Below are 16,129 nucleotides of genomic sequence, written 5' to 3' on the forward strand. Positions count from 1 at the left end.
AGGCTTCGAGAAGCCTTCTTTCTTTCTAGTGTCTGTACTCAGACTAGTTGCTTCCGCATGTGCTTGTATGATTGTATGACTTGAGTGTCGGGTCATGTGACCCCTATCTGTATGAACATGTTATGTATGGCTCTCTGGAGCCTTTAAATAAAGTACTTGAGTTGTAGAGTTTTGTTGTGATGCCATGTTGTATGTACTCATATCGGGCATATTGTGTGTATGATTGAAATGCTTGGTATGAGTGGGATCCGACAATCTAGTTGTTTATTCTTGGCAGCCTTTCTTATGGGGAAATGTAGTCTAGTGTTCCTGGAGCCATAGTAGTCCGCTACAGCCCGGTTCACCGGAGTCCTGCTAGCCCAGCACTACTGTTTAGGACACTTGACTGGCCGGCATGTGTTTCACTTCGTTCCTATGTCTGTCCCTTCGGGGAAATGTCATGCGGTGACTTCCGGAGTCCTGCCTAGCCTGCTACAGCCCGGGTTCCCCGGAGTCCTGTTAGCCCAGTGCTACAGCCCGGAATCACTCGCTAATGACCGACATGCTTGATGTGATTCATGTATGCCTGTCTCCATAGGTCTGTGCCGCTTTGGGTTCACGACTAGCCATGTCGGCCCGGGTTCTCTGTCATATGGATGCCAGCGACACTATCATATACATGAGCGAAAAGGCGCAAACGGTCCCGGGCCATGGTAAGGCGACACCCGTGGGATACCGTGCGTGAGGCCGCAAAGTGATATGAGGTGTTACCGGCTAGATCGATGTGGCTTGGAATCGGGGTCCTGACAGCGTTGGCATCAGAGCCGGACTGCCTGTAGGTTCGTTGAGCCAAGTTGGTCGATGTCGAGTCTAGAAATGCTTTAGTTATATGTAGGGGAATTGATTGTCGGAGGGAACGTAAGGCTCTTTTACTCCTTTACCCTATGCCTCTGATCTGAGTCATTCTCTTCTCATTCAATGTGGGTTAAGGACTAGGCTCTCTTCTTCTATCAGGTTCACGTGTTACTAATCCGTAGTAGCTTATAGGATTGTTGTTATAAGCCCCAGTTCAGTTTCTACTATTTTAGTATGTTGCTAATTGGATCAGAACCTTGATATGATGTTGTTGAGTGGTATTGCGAACTGTTGTGGATGTCTCAAATCTTTTTCTGAGCATTTACAGCTGTTATGCTGTCCAATTTTCCCTAGAAATTCTGATGTCTTTGCATTGTGGTTGTGCTTTCAGATGGCCAACCGTGTTCAAAACCAAGTGGTTCGCCTGACCCGGTGCCTCGACGTGCCCGTTCATACTGCTATGTTAGTCCGGGTAATGATCGAGACGGGTTACCGTTGGTATCCCGAATACACCGTCGAAGAGCAATTCCGAGACTTTAATCAAAGCTAATATTTCTGCACCGTCAGGATATTTCCTTCTTATCCTGGATCTACCGAGCCCCTTCACTATTCCTATGGACTCGGGGTTACTGTTGAGATGGCTATGCAGGATGCTGCCTATTCCATGATGACCATCATGCGAGTCCGGACTGGCCTGCTTCGGAACACCGACTTCCGTTACATGCCAGCTTCACTTCCGGGAGCGCAAGGGTATCTTCAGGCTATCTATGTTGACTCCACTCAGGAGGACTCATTAACTCGTACCACTACCGAGATGCTCTAAGATAAGGACCGAGAGAATCGGGCCTTGAGGCTGGAGCTTTTCAATACCCGTGTTGATCATTGGGCTACATTGACTCGGTTTGCACCTGCGGTGCAAGCTGGATGTATGGATACAAGGGATCTGTATCCTGTGAGATCTGCTTTGCCAGACATGGTGGATTGGCGTGATGTGGGAGGCATCACCCCACCCCGTGGTCCTCGCAGGCCACCGTTTGTTGGTCCAAGACCTCATCCTAGCCCCTATGGTCCACAGGCTCCTCAGGACCGTCTGTTCCCGGATGGTCACGTTGAACTTCCAGGCTATGGAGGTGACTTCTATGAGGACTACTACGGAGCTGTCTGAGTTAGTAGTAGTACCACTAGTATTGTAGTAGTTGTATCTCCACTGTCCTGCGTGACTTGTGGAATATGACTTTGTGTGTAATCAATTCCGGAGGTGTAGAAAAATAATGTATAGGAGCTTGGGATGCCTCCGATGAGATGTAACGTCTTTCATCATAGTTGTACTGTAGCCTGGGCTTGTACTAAACTATGTATGATGTGTATGACCATTGGTATATATATGGCAGTCTTATATTACCATGACATACGGATGAACATCTCTGCATTCCGTGTTATCCATTACATTATGCACTTCCTTGCTAAGTTTGAGCCATCCTTATCTAAACCATTTTCTTGTTTTCTCCTAGGATGGTCAACACCCGCAGCAACCCTGCTGCCTCAGAGCAGGGGGAAGCCAGTGCAGCTAGGGGTGAAAATCTGCCTTACCCGCCTTCTCTGGCCGAAGTGATGCTGGAGGCGGAAAGAAACAAGCGTGAGACTAACCGCCTGCTAGAGCGGATTGAGCAGAACACTGCACGCCATCCGCGAAATGACTTGGTGTCAATCAATGACTTTATCAAGCTGTACCCACCAAAGTTTAACCATTTCGTCAAGCCCCTCGACGCGGATGACTGGCTTCGCAGCATCACCCACAAGCTACGTTCTGCCAACGTAGCCGAAGCCAACAAGGTTACTTACGGTGCCTACCATCTCGAAGGCCCTGCTAGCCTCTGGTGGGAAAATTTTGAAGCTATGCGCCCGGTCGGCCAAATTACTACTTGGGCTGAATTTAGTGAGGCTTTCCGTGAGCATCACATTCCGGAAGGTCTCATGGATCGCAAGAGGGAGGAGTTCTGCAACTTCACCCAAGGAAGACTCACTGTGGATGCTTATAGTCGTGAATTTGGGAATCTGGCACGTTATGCCCCTGAAGAGGTATCTACTGACGCTAAGAAGCAAGCAAGGTTCCGCAAGGGACTTAGCCCTGAGCTTCGCCGCGATCTTCGTCTGCACGAGTGCACCTCCTTTCAGAAGTTGGTCAATAAAGCCATCAGTGCTGAGACAGGCCAGACTGATTCTGACGTTTCACGCAAGCACTCCTGTGATTTTGGCTCTTCATTCGGCTCTGGAGCTCAGAAGCGCCGGGTGTGGATCCCAAGAACGTCACTGCCACCCAGGTTCATCCCGAGGCCATCCTTTGAGGCGCCTCGTCCTAACCAGCAATTTGCACCGCCCAAGCCCTATGGTGACCCCGCTGCTAACGCTGCTCCACGCCCCAACATGGTGACATGCTTTAAGTGTGGAGAGCCGGGTCACTATAGTCGAGAGTGTCCCCAGAACAACAACCCCAATCAAACTGAAAAGTCCGTTGGCCGTGGTAAGCCCGCGGGAAAAACATTCTACGCCAAGCCGGCCACCACTGCATGTGCCCATGTCAACTATGTTTCAGCCGAGGAGGCTCATGAGGATCCTAACGTCGTCCTTGGTATTCTCCTTGTTAACTGCCATCTGGCATCTGTTCTTTTCGATACTGGAGCATATCATTCATTCATATCCGAGAACTATGCTCGAATGCATAACACGACATTCTGTGACATGCCCTCTACCATGGAAATTCAAACCCCTGGCTCTAGATGGCAAACTTCTAGAGTAAGCCATGGGAACGAAATTCTTGTCAATAGACTTGTCTTCCTTGCATCCTTAATAGCTCTCAAGTCCTCGGACATAAACATCATCTTGGGTATGGACTGGATGTCAGCTCATTATGCTAAGATCGATTGTGCCACTAGAACCGTTCAACTTACTCACCCATCGGGCAAGACAGTCAATGTCTTAACCCGAGTGGCCAAGCGCCAACTTTACTCCCTAAATGCCAACCCCCTTCCATACCTTGAGGATGTACCGGTAGTCCAAGACTTTCCGGATGTCTTTCCAGAAGAACTGCCAGGTGTTCCACCTGACAGTGATGTTGAGTTTGTGATAGACCTTGTTCCAGGAACCGCTCCAATTTCTAGAAGACCCTACAAGATGGCACCCTTAGAACTAGCCGAGCTTAAGAACCAACTCAATGAGTCCTTAAAAAAGGGTTTCATCCGTCCTAGTTCCTCTCCTTGGGCTTGCCCCATCCTCTTCGTTAAGAAGAAGGATGGAACAGATCGAATGGTTGTGGATTACCGACCTGTCAACTTGGTCACCATCAAGAACAAATACCCGCTTCCCAGGATCAATGATCTGTATGATCAGCTCGCTGGATCCTCAGTCTTTTCCAAGATGGATTTGAGGTTGGGCTACCATCAAATCAAAATCAGAAACGGGGACATTCCCAAAACGGCCTTTGTTACTCGTTATGGCCAATACGAGTACACCGTCATGTCCTTCGGTTTAACAAATGCCCCAGCTACCTTCTCTCGGTTAATGAACTTGGTCTTCATGGAGTACTTGGATAAATTCGTTGTAGTATACCTCGATGACATACTCATCTACTCCAAGAATGAAGAGGAACATGCCGAACATCTAAGGCTGGTATTGATGAAACTTCGAGAGCATCGCCTTTATGCCAAATTCTCCAAGTGTGAATTTTGGTTGCCAGAAGTGACCTATCTAGGCCATGTAATCTCTGGCAAGGGTATTGCTGTTAATCCCGAGCGAGTTCAAGCCGTCCTTGATTGGACTCCACCTGAGACGGTTAAGCAAGTTCGGAGCTTCATTGGCTTAGCAAGCTGTTGCCGCCGCTTCGTCGAGAATTTCTCCGAGGTTGCTAAACCTCTAACTGAACTCCTCAAGAAAGATAAAAGGTTCGAGTGGACTCCACAGTGCGAGTTCAGCTTTCAGGAACTGAAAAGATGCCTGACATCTGCTCCCGTACCACCAGACTTCTCCAAGGACTTTATTATCTATTGCGACGCCTCGCGACAAGGACTAGGTTGCATACTCATGCAAGATCGTCAGGTAATTGCCTATGCTTCACAGCAATTACACCCACATGAGGAAAATTATCCCACACATGATCTAGAGCTTGTAGCTGTAGTCCATGCACTTAAAACTTGGCGACATTACCTTCTCGGTAATCATTGCGAGATCTTCACCGATCACCAAAGTTTGAAATATATCTTCACCCAACCAGATTTGAATCTCAGGCAAAGACGTTGGGTTGAGTTGATCTCGGATTACGACTTAGGAATAACTTACACCCCGGGCAAAGCCAATGTCATGGCTGATGCGCTAAGCCGGAAGTCCTATTGTAACAACCTGATGTTACAACAAAGTCAACCACTTCTCCATGAGGAATTTCATAAGCTTAATCTTCACATTGTTCCTCGAGGATTCCTATCCACCCTGGTGGCGAAACCTACCCTTATGGATCAAAGCATAGCTGCCCAGAAGCGTGATAAGGGCATATCCCGGATTAGAGAACACATTGCTAGCGGAGTTGCTAAATGTTTTTCCATGGATAAGCGGGGTGCTGTCTTCTTCGAGAACCGTTTGGTGGTTCCCAAGAAACAACATCTACGCCAGTTGATCCTTAAGGAAGCTCATGAATCCCCTCTCACCATTCATCCCGGTAGTACTAAAATGTATCAAGACCTACGCCAGAGGTTTTGGTGGACTAGGATGAAGAGAGAAATCGCTCAATACATTGCTAATTGCGACGTTTGTCGTCGTGTTAAAGCAGAGCATCAACGGCCTGCTGGCACCCTTCAACCTTTGGCTATTCCTGAATGGAAATGGGATAAAATCAGTATGGATTTCATCACTGGGTTTCCCAGGACCAAGAGAGGGAATAATGCCATCTTCGTCATAATCGACCGACTTTACAAAGTAGCCCACTTTCTACCTATTCGTGAGAGTATCACTGCTAGCCAGCTAGCCGAATTATACATCTCCCGAATAGTGTCTCTTCATGGTGTCCCATTGGAAATTAACTCAGACCGTGGGAGTCTCTTCACCTCTCGATTTTGGGAAAGTTTCCAAAATGCTATGGGAACTCGTCTCTCTTTTAGTACCACCTTCCATCCTCAATCAAGTGGTCAAGTAGAACGAGTTAATCAAATTCTGGAAGATATGCTCCGAGCTTCTGTTATCTCGTTCGATATGAGTTGGGAGAAATGCCTTCCATTCGCGGAGTTTGCTTATAACAATAGTTATCAATCCAGCTTGGGCAAGGCTCCTTTTGAAGTTCTCTATGGACGAAACTGTCGAACGCCTCTTAACTGGTCAGAAACCGGGGAAAGACAACTCTTTGGCCCGGATATGATTCAGGAAGCAGAAGAGCAGGTCCGCATTATTCGTGAGAAATTGAAAACAGCCCAATCTCGTCAAAAGAGTCAATATGATCGTAAACATAAGCCTATGACTTATGAAGTCGACGAGAAGGCTTACCTTCGGGTTACTCCATTAAAGGGAACCCATCGTTTCGGTATCAAAGGCAAATTGGCTCCTCGTTACATTGGACCCTTTCGCATTCTTGCCAAACGAGGAGAAGTTGCCTACCAATTGGAACTACCTTTGCATCTTTCCAGAGTTCACGATGTCTTCCACGTTTCTCAACTCAGGCGTTGCTTCGCGGATCCCATCCGTGGAGTAGACTACGAAACGCTTGATCTACAAGATAACCTCTCCTATCGAGAATATCCCGTTCGTATCCTTGATCAAGCCGAGCGTACCACTCGACATCATAATATCAAGTTTCTCAAGGTTCAATGGTCACACCATTCTGAGAAAGAAGCCACTTGGGAAAGGGAGGATCGTCTTCGACTCGAGTACCCCACCTTCTTCCCGGAGGATCCTAAATCTCGGGACGAGATTCTTTTGAGTGGGGGTGAGTTGTCAGACCCTAGTTAGTTCAAGCATTAGAGTGTGCATCATGTTTAAATTCCTCTTAAATTTGAAATGGGGAATACAGAACCCCCAACCCCCTGGAAACAACTAGGGTTTACTAAAATTATTTTTCAATGAACCTAAAATGCCCTTCTAAAAAGTTCACTCTCTTTGTCTTGGGTTAGAACCTCTGGAAAAATTGGTGCACAATTTTCTAGGTCAATAGAAGGTCATTGAATTAAATCATAAGTATTTGACTTTGGGCATTTAAATGCTATAAAATAATTTAAATGCTCAAACAATTCTGGAAATAAATGTTTGCTGTTGGAAATATTCTAAACAGAGCCCACAATTATTTTCAGGATTTTTGGAAACGTTTTAGTATTTTTAATAAAGCCCAACAGTTGCAGTTAAATAGAAAAACAGAAACAAATCAAAAAAAGAGAGAGGGAAGCCCACCTGGGCCTTACCTGTGCTGGCCCAGCCCACCTGGCTCGGACCAGCCGACTGGCCTTGCCAGTCGTTGTCCTCCTCCTGCCAGGAGGACGAGGAGCGCGTGGCCGGCGCCCGTGGCCACACGCCGGCCACCTCCTGCTTGTGCCGATGCCCTGGAGATGTCCAGGGATTCCACGCCGACCCCCACGTCCCCCTCTCATCCTCCATCACTCTCCCCCTTGTCTCCCTCACCCTCTCCCGTGATGGCCGAGCGCGATCCTCGCCGCCATTCGCCGTAGACGTCACCAGAGCCACCTCCTCGCCCCTCCGACAATCCCAATAGCTCCGCCTCGTCGCCCTGGACCTCTCCGCTGACCCACGCGACTCCAAACGCCACCGAACGCTGTCTTCGCCCTCGTCTTCAACCTCGGGCACCCGAGCCGTCTCCGATCGATTCAGCACCGCTAGGACCTCCCCGAGCTCGTTGACCCCCTCTCCAACCCCGCTGTGAGCTCCTCTTCCTCTTCCCCTAGCTCCCATGCTTGTTTGGCCTCTGTAGTCGCCACTTCCACCGCACCCGAAAGCTCCCCGCCGCCGGCCATGGCGCCGTCGTGGCTAGAGCCACAGTGGCTCGAAGCCAAGCTCACCGTTGTGCTCAGCGCAGCACCAGGAGCCCGTAGCCACCACCAACTCCTTCTCCCGTGCATCGTAGCATCGAACCCAACCCCGTCCGAACTCCGGCCGCCGCTGTCGAGCTCGCCGGCGTCGTTTCCGGCGTCCCCGTGTCCAACCACTTGCACCACTGGATGCGACAGCTCCCCAGCTACGCGTAGCACGTCTCCACCGGCGATTTGGTCACCGGAGGACCAAATCCGAAGCTCTCCGCCGTCTCGGCCTCGCCGGCGACTCAACGCTGGCGGGATTAGCCCCGCTGACCAGGGGTTTGACCCCAGTTTGACTCCATCTGAGACACTAACATGTGGGCCCAGTTTCTAACTAATTTAGATTAGTTTAAATTAGAGCTAATCACTCTGTTAGAGGTTAATGACGCCGTTAACTACCCCTCTCTCACTGACATGTGGGCCCAGAGCCTAACTAACCCAGTTTAGTGCTAACTAAACACTAACCAACTCTGTTAGTTAGCTGAGAGACTGACAGAAGGGGCCCACCAGTCAGGTTTGACCTGGGCTGGCACCTTTGACCCGCTGACGTCACAGTGACGCAGTGCTGACGGATTAATTCAATTTCTGGATTTATTCTTTAATAGGAAATTCTAGAAAATAATCAAAACTTCTAAAAATCATAGAAATTCAACCATAGGTCCAAATGCAAAGATTTATATATGAAAAATGATCAGAAAAATTCAATATATCCATCTGTAATGGTTTCATGCATGACAAAACAAGTTAACCTTGCTTTTTAAGTAGAATGAGGTAATGCATTAATAAAGCCATGCTTAATAAGCTAATAACTGAATCTTTGACTCAAATGAGTTCATCCCTTTCTGTTTTAGCTTGCATTAGGCCAAGACACCTTCATCTTGCCATGTCATAGCATGCATAATATTGTCGCATATTGCCATGTGTTGATTATGTTTCGGTGTGTCTTCTGTGGTAGGTTCTGCCTCCGAGGATAACCCCGAGTATCCGTCTAAAGGGCAGTACCCTACTACCACTACAACAGACAAGCAACCCATTGATAATTCCGATACAAAACCATGTTCTCGCTTCTGCTCTTGTTTACTGCATTAAGACAACGCGATTCAAACTGCTGTGTGTTACGGTAGTTGAACCCTTATCCTTTGCATGACCTGTCATTGCCACAGTAACTAGATGAAACCCACTATCATGTGTAGGAGTTGATTGAGCCATGTATGTGATTCCTACCTTGCTATGCCTGCTATGCTTAGAGTTGTGTCAGGTCTGGTTCATCTGGGTGATGGGCTAGAGTGATATGATATGTCGGTAATGTGAGGAATGTGTTGAACATGTTTTGGTAAAGGTATCGATGAGAGGCCATGTAGGAGTACATGGTGGGTTGTTTCATTGAGACCGTCCATAAGAACTGAGATCTGTATGCGTGATTTAAGATTCAGCTACTACCACACATTGGGCCCTGAAATATGACCCCGCTCAACTTACTGACCCCTCTCGCTCTCTGTCCAGGAGTTGCAACTAGTTTCTGGTGTTTGTAGGATATGTGTTGGCGGCCGTGCGTAGCGCTGACCCTAGGGGTGGGCTATGATGCGGTAGATACACCATGGCCGGGTATGCCGGGCGCCCCTTTGGCGTCTCGGGACCCTGTACACATCGTTTGGGGCTGTTGGGGACACCCCGGCCAGATTTCATTGCGGATGGAACCTGAATAGGCAATAAACCTGGACTAGAGACTTGTGAGGTTAGTCGGGTCGTGGTCTACACCCACGTCGGTTTTCGCTTGAAGTCTGCCGAGCACATGTTGTGTGCAGACGCTAAGTGGTGGAAACATGTGTGACGAAGTACATCCCTGCAGGGTATAAAACTATTCGAATAGCCGCATCCGCGGTAAAGGACTACTTGGTTGCCTATACAGTTCATAGACAAGTTAATGGATACTACTAAAAGACTCAAGATAAGTGTGAGTACCGAGGATGGCCCTCTTGTAGGATGACGAGGGAGGATCCTCGGTGGAGTATTGTGTTGGTGAGTAGTGGACTCGTGTGCGAAAACTATTTTACTGGTTAGCTTAGCCAAGAGTCAAAGCTGGCTTGCTGCAATAACCCCACCACCTTCTTGTGAATAAGCATGTATAGTAGGTTCTGTTGTAAGACTTGCTGAGTACCCTTGTACTCATGTTTGCTTAATTACTATTTTCAGACGACAACACCGCCCCCTCCGATGTGTTCTACGTAGACCTTGACGTCGACGAGTGACTAGCCACCCAGGTGGTGATCCTGGCCATGGAGGGCCCTATGTAGATAGACAGGCTTCGAGAAGCCTTCTTTCTTTCTAGTGTCTGTACTCAGACTAGTTGCTTCCGCATGTGCTTGTATGATTGTATGACTTGAGTGTCGGGTCATGTGACCCCTATCTGTATGAACATGTTATGTATGGCTCTCTGGAGCCTTTAAATAATGTACTTGAGTTGTAGAGTTTTGTTGTGATGCCATGTTGTATGTACTCATATCGGGCATATTGTGTGTATGATTGAAATGCTTGGTATGAGTGGGATCCGACAATCTAGTTGTTTATCCTTGGCAGCCTTTCTTATGGGGAAATGTAGTCTAGTGTTCCTGGAGCCATAGTAGTCCGCTACAGCCCGGTTCACCGGAGTCCTGCTAGCCCAGCACTACTGTTCAGGACACTTGACTGGCCGGCATGTGTTTCACTTCGTTCCTATGTCTGTCCCTTCGGGGAAATGTCACGCGGTGACTTCTGGAGTCCTGCCTAGCCTGCTACAGCCCGGGTTCCCCGGAGTCCTGTTAGCCCAGTGCTACAGCCCGGAATCACTCGCTGATGACCGACATGCTCGATGTGATTCATGTATGCCTGTCTCCATAGGTCTGTGCCGCTTTGGGTTCACGACTAGCCATGTCGGCCCGGGTTCTCTGTCATATGGATGCTAGCGACACTATCATATACGTGAGCCAAAAGGCGCAAACGGTCCCGGGCCATGGTAAGGCGACACCCGTGGGATACCGTGCGTGAGGCCGCAAAGTGATATGAGGTGTTACCGGCTAGATCGATGTGGCTTGGAATCGGGGTCCTGACACTACAAGTGATATGCACATAAGAGAGGTATGTTTTCAAGCTTGATGTTAGCAATAATTATGACTCGGTGCCATCAATATTTACAAATCGGTAATTTCGGCAATGATAAACCGACAAGTTCTACATCTTGAAGCCGGCTAAAAATCAGATGAGTATTTCAAGACCAATATTTTTGTTAAGCATTAGGAGCTGAATCAAATGAATTATTCTTCACAATATTTCTGTGAGAAGCCAATGTCAGAAAATTGATTATGAAGCTGGCCTATTGACTCGGACTTTCCAGGAGGAGGAAATAACAAGGACTTAAGGATGATCAAGTGCCGGCTTACAAGAACTTTTAACCCGGAGTGCAACCTGTCAAATATGTTCTTGTGTTTATTTTGCAGGATGAGTTTAACATGGATAAATCCAAATTAAACTGGGGGCTAATGTCGGGGATATACCCCGCGGTGTAACCCAGCTAGACTTGGCGACTCACTAATGACCCACCCTGACTTGGCGACTCACGAAGTGACCCGCCCGGATCTCTCCACTCACTAATGACCCGGCTAGGCCTGGTCACTTATTGGTAACCCGAAAAGAGGGTCAGAGGAGCGACAAGACCCGGTGGCTCAGAAGGCAGCTCAAGGGAAGGCCGACTTATGTTCTTCTGGGCCGGCTTAAGATGAAAGTGTAAGGAATATTCTCCTACAAAGGAAGCAAGACTGGGACTCCACTTGTAATAGAGTAATCCTAATCCTACTAGGACTACTCATTTAACCCACCGCCCCTTCAACTTATATAAGGAGGGGCAATGCACCCTAAGAGGGACAGGTTTTCACAAGTTAGGGTTAGACAGACAAGTCTATAGCTCTTGAGATAAAGCAACCTTGTAACCGTGATCAACATTATCAATATCAATGAAGAAGGATGTAGGCTTTTACCTCCACCGTGAGGGGCCGAACCTGAGTAAAACCTCGCGTCTCTCAATTCCAACCAACCCCTTCAAGCTACTACATAGATGCGTTGGCCTCATGACTAAGTCCGAACACTAAGGACATCTGCCGTGACAATTCCACGACAGTCGTGGACATAGTATGATGAATTAGTATTTCCTGTGTATCATGTTAATTAGAAAACCGTATGGCTACAGAAGTAAAGAAAGGATGATAAATATGGTGACTTTAAAATTGTGTCCCCAAACCAAGTGCAAGTAATAAACATTGAGTACGGTTAATGAGCCATTCAAGAGTTTCACTTATACATGTTTTCAGTTTCTTTCTAGGATAAAGCAACAGTTCTATTCATGCATTGAGACAACAATTTTGTTCAGTGCTAAGTTGCTGTTATGGCGCACATGTTCGCTTGAGAGGGGTTTGCACAAAATGATTCGCCACGCTAGATCGCCCTGGCCTATGGTAGATCAGTTTTTTCTTCTATGATTTGGGCCTGTGGTGATGGTCTGCTGTGTCATTGTCTCACTGGAATAATTTATTAATGAGGCCATAGGACATTCTATCCAAGGATGATGATGCCAATGGGCAGCAAGGACGGTTTCTATCTTCTGGTCTATGAAAGCTCTGTCTCATGAAGGTTGACTGAAGGTGATTATATCATTACCCCCACTCATTGGTGCACTACTTGAAAGTCATACACCGGGAGATAAACATGATTCAGGAGTGCATCTATTTCTGAAGCATTTTGTTTATAAAATGCATCATTTATATCTACTGCCTCCATTCATGCTTCTAAACTGGAAAATAATGCACAACTTGGGCCCTAAGAATAATTAATTACAGGACCTCTTAATTGTCTTTATCCTGTCTCTTTTAACCTGACTATTATTGTCGGTCTCGGTGTTTAATTCCGTCTCGTTGGGTTGGAACTGCAGGATCCATGCCCTTGCTTCTTTCTCCAAAAGTGTCCTCACGCAGCCATGCGGTCGACCACTATGAAGTGGCCGTGCGGCGAGTACCCTCGGACGCCGCACTCCCGGGCCAGAGGGAGTCCAGATCCGGCACCTCACCAGGATCGCCGCGGCACGGTGAGCGCACCTACCTTGGGTCTCGATGGTAGCGCATATGTGTTCCTGGCCCGCACGTCGTACGCAAGGATTGTGTCCGCGCTGGAGGGTGCACACGAGGAGATGAGATGATATCAGTTTGGCACAGTATAATCCTCAGTTCAGAGTTCGACCTCCAGCTCGACTGGAAAATGGGACACAAGAAACAGCCTCACTTGTAGCCTGGCACGGCGGTGGTTTCCGTGCCTCAGGAAATCAGGCGTGGGGTACAGTGTTCCATTTATGTATTGATATTTTAGTGTAATTAGCATCCGTGTTCTTAAGTCTTATTTCTCCACATACAAATAGTTTTTGCGAATAACTAAATAATACTAATTTTGAAACAAATAAAATTATTTGAACTAAGACCAAGTGTAGCTTGATTCTCTTTTTAGTTTCTAACAGAGTAAGGAATCAGTTTTGGGTCTAAAAGTAGAATAATCAGACTTATAGAACCATGCACAACATAGAAATAATAACCATACATTTATAACCTGGGGAAAATAACCATTCATTTACTTTTGTACTTCTATCACTTTACTCGCTCACAATTTATTTTAGCCGTAAACAAGTTTTCTAGGTTTCTAACCGAGCTGACATAGTGCTTCTTTATATAATGCTTTCTACTTATAAAGAAGGGGATTTCTTAGGCCCCTTCAGTCGTGGAGAGAGTATGATGAATTGGTATTTCCAGTGTATCATGTTAATTACAAAACCGTATAGCTACAGAAGAAAAGAAAGGATGATAAACATGGTGACTTTAAAGTTGTGTCCCCAAACTGAGTGCAAGTAATAAACATTGAGTACGGTTAATGAGCCATACATGAGTTTCACTTATACATGTTTTCTGTTTCTTTCTAGGATAAAGCAAGAGTTCTATTCATGCATTAAGACAAAAATTTTGTTTGGTGCTAAGTTGCTGCTATGGCGCACATGTTCACTTGAGAGGGGTTGGCACAAAATGATTAGCCACGCTAGATCGCCCTGGCCTATGGTAGATCAGTTTTTTTCTTCTATGATTTGGGCCTGTGGTGATGGTCTGCTGTGTCATTGTCTCACTGGAATTATTAATAAATGAGGCCATCGGACATTCTATCCATGGATGATCCATGCAAATGGGCAGCAAGGACAGTTTTTGTCTTCTGGCCTATGAAAGCCCCGTCTAAGGAAGGCTGACTGAAGGTGGTTATTTCAATACCCCCACTCGTTAGTGCACTACTTGAAAGTCATGCACCGGGAGATAAACATGATTCAGGAGTGCCTCTATTTCTAAAGCATTTTGTTTATAAAATGCATCATTTATATCTACTGTCTCCATTCATGCTTCTAAACCTGGAAAATAATGCACAACTTGGGCCCCAAGTATAATTAATTATTCAGTACCTCTTAAATGTCTTTATCCTATCTCTTTTAACCTAACTTTTATTTCCAGTCTCGGTGTTTAATTCCGCCTGGTTGGGTTGGAACTGCAGGATCCATTGCTCAAAAGTGTCCACACGCAGCCGTGCGGTCGACCACTACGAAGCGACCGTGCGGTGAGTACCCTCGGACGCCGCACTCCCGGGCCGGAGGGAGTCCAGATCCGGCACCTCGCCGGGATCGCCGCGGCACGGTGAGCGCACCTGCCTTGGGTCTCGATGGCAGCGCATACGTGTTCGTGGCCCGCACGTCGTACGGAAGGATTGTTTCCGCGCTGGAGGGTGCACACGAGGAGATGAGATGATATCAGTTTGGCACAGTATAATCCTTAGTTCAGACTTCGAGCTCCAGCTCGACTGGAAAATGGAACGCGGGAAACGGCCTCATTAGCAGCCCGGCATGGAGGTGGTTTCCCTGCCTCAGGAAATCACGCGTGGGGTACGGTGTTCCATTTACGTATTCATATTTCGATGTATTTAGCATCCGTGTTCTTAATTGTTATTTCTCCATTTAGAAATAGTTTTAGGGAATAACTAAATACTACTAATTTTGAAACAAATAAAATTATTTGAACTAAGACCAAGTGTAGCTTGATTCTCTTTTTAGTTTCTAACAGAGCAAGGAATTAGTTTTCTGTCTAAAAGAAGAATAATCAGACATATAGAACCATACACAACATAGAAATAATAACCATACATTTATAACCTGGGGAAAATAACCATTCATTTAGTTTTGTACTTCTAACACTTTACTCGCTCACAATTTATTTTAGCCGTAAACAAGTTTCCTAGGTTTCTAACCGAGCTGACATGGTGCTTCTTTATATAATGCTTTCTATTTATAAAGAAGGGGATTTCTTAGGCCGTTTCAGTCGTGGCGATAGTATGACGAATTGGTATTTCCAGTGTATCATGTTAATTAGAAAACCGTGTAGCTACAGAAGAAAAGAAAGGATGATCAATATGGTGACTTTAAAATTGTGTCCCCAAACTGAGTGCAAGTAATAAACATTGAGTACGGTTAAGCCATACATGAGTTTCACTTATACATGTTTTTTGTTTCCTTCTAGGATAAAGAAAGAGTTCTATTCATGCATTGAGACAACAATTTTGTTCGGTGCTAAGTTGGTGCTATGGCGCACATGTTCGCTTGAGAGGGCTTGGCACAAAATGATTCGCCACGCTAGATCGCCCTGGCCTATGGTAGATTGGGTTTTTTCTTCTATGATTTGGGCATGTGGTGATGGTCTGTGTCATTGTCTCACTGGAATAATTTATTAATGAGGCCGTCGGACATTCTATTCATGGATGATCGATGCAAATGGGCAGCAAGGACAGTTTTTGTCTTCTAGCCTATGAAAGCCCCGTCTAAGGAAGGATGACTGGAGGTGGTTATTTCATTACCCCCACTCATTGGTGCACTACTTGAAAGTCATGCACCGGGAGATAAACATGATTCAGGAGTGCCTCTGTTTGTAAAGCATTTTGTTTATAAAATGCATTATTTATATCTACTGCCTCCATTCATGCTTCTAAAACTGGGAAATAATGCACAACTTGGGCCCCAAGTATAATTAATTATTCAGTACCTCTTACCTCTCTTCATCCTATCTCTTTTAACCTGACTATTATTTTCGGTCTCGGTGTTTAATTTCATCTGGTTGGGTTGGAACTGCAGGATCCATGCCTTT

This window comes from Triticum aestivum, chromosome 2A (assembly GCF_018294505.1).
Source record: "Triticum aestivum cultivar Chinese Spring chromosome 2A, IWGSC CS RefSeq v2.1, whole genome shotgun sequence".
Lineage (NCBI taxonomy): Eukaryota > Viridiplantae > Streptophyta > Magnoliopsida > Poales > Poaceae > Triticum > Triticum aestivum.